At 42.5% G+C, this 4,612-nt stretch overlaps 1 non-coding gene across 1 annotated transcript; it reads right to left on the reverse strand.

Annotated features, from left to right (window-relative positions):
• Positions 1-209: 209 nt before the first annotated feature.
• On the reverse strand, positions 210-284 carry Trnat-ugu. Its single transcript has one exon. It is a non-coding gene; the product is annotated as a tRNA-Thr (tRNA).
• Positions 285-4,612: the final 4,328 nt, after the last annotated feature.

The raw sequence follows: 4,612 nt of genomic DNA on the forward strand, positions 1-4,612 counted from the left end.
CAACCCACAGTAGCAGTGTATCCCAGTCTGGCTGCTTATAGAGTATACTCTGTGTGCAAGTGGGAGAAAGTGTTCTAAATGTGTGCGTAGCGTGTATCTGAGACGGAACATGCGAACCAGCCTATTATTCATCTAATTAGAATTATATATTAACACCTTCAGCTGCTGACGGGCGTTGATATATATCAACGGGGACAGGTGAAAATGTGTGCCCCGACCGGGACTCGAACCTGGGATCTCCTGCTTACAAGGCAGACGCTCTGTCCATCTGAGCCACCGAGGGCACAGAGCATAGTGCGACTGCAGGAACTATCTCGCACAAGCCTCCCGCGAGACCCACATTCTCACCTTATATGTCCACACACTACATTCGTAGTGTCCCTACCCAACACACTCATTACTCTTGGAAGACATTCTTACCAAGTCCCGTAAGAGTTCGGGTAATATGTGTACATCCGCACAGAAGGGGAAGGTCATGGCCGGTATTGCCAGAACTATGTCCGAAAGAACACACACCATATCCATATAAGTATTATTCACATAGTGGGAAAGCATCTGAAAACCACTTCCAGGCTGGCTGACACCGATTCCTCGTTGTTGACCTGCCAGGTGGATTCGAGCCAGGTTTGACGTACCTCTCCGTTTGGGAAGTGGTCGCGTTAACATACGTGGTTAACAGGGCTGATCATACCTATGTAATCGCTCTGTACGAGTAGTGCAGCATTGTGAATAATGAGAACACACCAGTGCCATCCGTAATGCCGAGCTGACGCGTGCCTGAGGTACGAAAGTCGACCTACACTGCCAGAAAAAATGAGTGTAGCATCCAGAAAACGTGGTTGGATGTCATTGTAATCTGAGACACAGAAAAATCATCGGCGGGATGGAAAGTGAAGTACCTGCAACTTTTATTCTGCCCTCGGATTCTCATGGTAGAAAAGTCGTTGAATTACCGTAAAACACTTGTTGCGGGAAAGCCTCCGGTAATGTTCACGACACACTTTTAATTACTGCGGCTTTTACCGCATATGTCATCACTACAAACAGTATAATGACCAGTTCCAGTTTTCCAGTAAAATGGTTGTTTGCAAGTAGACACAGTCACAGTCCTACGAAACAGTTTGCCAGTGGCAGATACAGTCCACTTTGATGTTTGAAGTCTAACAGAAAAACATTCTCAGGTTGCTACCGCATTACACAGATAGTGGACACAGCATTTTATGCGACAGCGGATGATAATGCACTGAAATGTTTATCGTTAACGCCGAGCAGTTAATACAATGCATACAGACTGTAACTTTGAAGTACTGCGCGATCGCCAGTGGCAGATACAGTCCACTTTGATGTTTGGAGTCTAACAGAAAAACATTCTCAGGTTGCTACCGCATTACACAGATAGTGGACACACCATTTTATGCGACAGCAGATGATAATGCACTGAAAGGTTTATCGTTGACGCCGAGCAGTTAATACAATGCATACAGACCGTAACTTTGAAGTACTGCGCGATCGGTGTTTAGGTGTGAACTAAACTTTTACTAAAGAGATTCACAAAGATAAAAATGGTTCTGAGAACTATGCGACTTAACTTCTGAGGTCATCAGTCGCCCAGAACTTAGAACTAATTAAACCTAACTAACCTAAGGATATCACACACATCCATGCCCGAGGCAGGATTCGAACCTGCGACCGTAGCGGTCACGCGGTTCCAGACTGAAGCGTCTAAACCGCACGGCCACACCAGCCGGCTCACAAAGATACGACATACGAAATTGCATATCGTTTATACAGAGATTGCTTGATGGCCACAAACTGACTATTTCGGAGTGGGATATGCAATATATACTAGTGTATGAACATATTGTGATTTTGGAAACTATTGGGTTGGTGCATAATTTCGCAACATTTTCCATAAGTACAACAGATAAACGTAACAGAGACTTAAGTCATCAATAATATGTTCTCCTTCACTATTTTCAACAGTCTGCCAACGATTGGCTAACTTTTCGATTCCGCTACTGTAGAAATCACGTAGTTTTGAGGCGTAGAACTCGTCGAGTCACGTTGGGAGAGCATTTTCAACCGGAAAGGAACTTCCTTGAAAGCTGGTCGATAGACACCGGAAAAGGTGAAAATCTGAGCACGCAAGATAAGGTGAACGAGGTGGGTGCGGTATGACATCCGAAACCAACTCCTCTATATTGTTCTTTAGTAATCTTGCAGAACGTGGCGGGCGTTATGGTGGAGTAGCATCATTCCACAAACTCTACCTGGTCGTTGTTCTAGGGCTGCGTCTGCAAGACATCTCAGTTGTCGATAAGAAATGTCAGTAGTGACGGTTACACCTCAGAGAAGCAATTCATAGTACACCACACTGTTGCTATTCCATCAGATATATAACATTTTTTGTAGATGCCCGTAAATCTTTGTGCGGGGAGTTGGTGCTTTGTTTGAGCTCAACCATTCCTTTCTTTCCCCTACGCTAGCATAAAGACGCCATTATTCGTCACCAATAACGATGCATTTTAGGAATGGTCGGTGTTGTTAACGAGCTATTTGATGACGAGCAAGCAGAACTGCAGATATGGCCACCCGCTGATTTTTGTGATTTTGGCTTAGAGCATACAGTACCCATACACCCAATTTTTTAACCTTCCCCATTGTATACAAATGTCACACGATGGTGGAGTGATTATTTCATCACATTTTCCAGTTTCCGAATAGCAACGCTGACGTGGATCATTGTGGATTAATGTGTTTAAACGACTCCACCAAACTCAAAGCTCTTTCTGAACTTGGAGAGTCACTAATACAAAAAACAATCCTCCTTAAAATGAGAAAACCATTTTCTTACCGTGCCCTGTCCAATGGCATTATCCCAACATAAGTCGCGAATGTTTCTGGCTGCCTCCGCTGCCGTCACCTCTCTATTGAACTCAGACAGAAGAATATGTCGGAAATGTTCCGGATTCTCCAATGGGCACTCCGTTCTCTAGCGTCTCCAACTCCAGTCACCACAGCCAAGTGACAAAATGAGAATATGTGAACTCAAATAGCAACAACGAACTACAAACAAAGTTTGAGAAAAAATAAACCCATAGTAGCCGGGATACCAACATGCCAAATAAAAACGCAACAGCCGGCCGGAGTGGCTGAGCTGTTCTAGGCGCTACAGTCTGGAACTGCGCGACCGCAACGGTCGCAGGTTCGAATCCTGCCTCGGGCGTGGATGTGTGTGATATCCTTAGGTTAGTTAGGTTTAAGTAGTTCTAAGTTCTAGGGGACTGATGACCTCAGAAGTTAAGTCCTATAGTGCTCAGAGCCACTTGAACCATTTTGAAAAACGCAACGAATTTATGCACCAACCCACTTCATAACCATCTGAAAATCGGCTACGTCAAGTTTTTCTAATTTGGATAGGCTGTAAGTTACAACAGTGATCTGGTTAATAAAATATGTAGATGTTTAGGAAAATGCAAAAGATCACCGAAAAAATTCTGTGCATCCGCGTTGGGAATAACACTTTACGAGTGCAGGATCCATCTTCAGATTTGTAATCATTGACGCAACTCTATGCAAATTTTAATTAATGGCTTAATCACTTACTGAAGGATGTCACTAAGTTTATAAAAATTAGATCAACAAAAGAGTATTGTTGAACTTGGGAATATAACATGCGTACTGACATAAAAGACAGCAGTGGCTTAGGGTGTTTCGAGAAATTCATTGCAGTTATGTCTTCCTTTAATCAGTTTTAAGAAAATTAAAGCATGTTCCGTGAAATGTTAGTTTTGCAATGAGTGGTGTTATCATGTCTAATATGACCGACTAGCTCAGCGAAACTTCAACCTTACACATCGTTACGATAAGTACAATTACTCATTATTTTGTATTAATAGTGCTTCCAGCAAAAGTAACTATACTTCTGCAGTCAGTGTGTAAGTAGGCTGTTTAGGTTTTCTTATTGGTAACGCCACGTAGCGCACTGTATGAAAATCACTGGCTGTGCTGTGTGCAGTCCGTAGCTGGTTTGCATTGTTGTTGGCTATTGTAGTGTTGGGCAGCTGGATGTTAACAGCGGGTAGCGTTGCGCAGTTGGAGGTGAGCCGCCAGCAGTGGTGGATGTGGAGAGAGTAATGGCAAAGTTTTGAAATTTGTAAGACTGGATATCATGAACTGATATATATATATATATATATATTATGACTTTTGAACACTATTAAGGTAAATACATTGTTTGTTCTCTATCAAAATCTTTCATTTGCTAACTATGCCTATCAGTAGTTAGTGCCTTCAATAGTTAGAATCTTTTATTTAGCTGGCAGTAGTGGCGCTCGCTGTATTGCAGTAGTTCGAGTAACGAAAATTTTTGTGAGGTAAGTGATTTGTGAAAGGTATAGGTTAATCTCAGTCAGGGCCATTCTTCTGTAGGGATTATTGAAAGTCAGATTGCGTTGCGCTAAAAATATTGTGTGTCAGTTTAAGCACAATCATGTATAATTTTTCTAAGCGGACGTTTCATATGTCGACCCTTAGCCGAGGATACCTCACTGGAATCTTCTGATTTTTTCTTGTAGTTTGTGTAATTAGTGTAGCTATTGTTTATTGCTAG

The sequence above is a fragment of the Schistocerca piceifrons genome, chromosome 7 (assembly GCF_021461385.2).
Source record: "Schistocerca piceifrons isolate TAMUIC-IGC-003096 chromosome 7, iqSchPice1.1, whole genome shotgun sequence".
NCBI lineage: Eukaryota > Metazoa > Arthropoda > Insecta > Orthoptera > Acrididae > Schistocerca > Schistocerca piceifrons.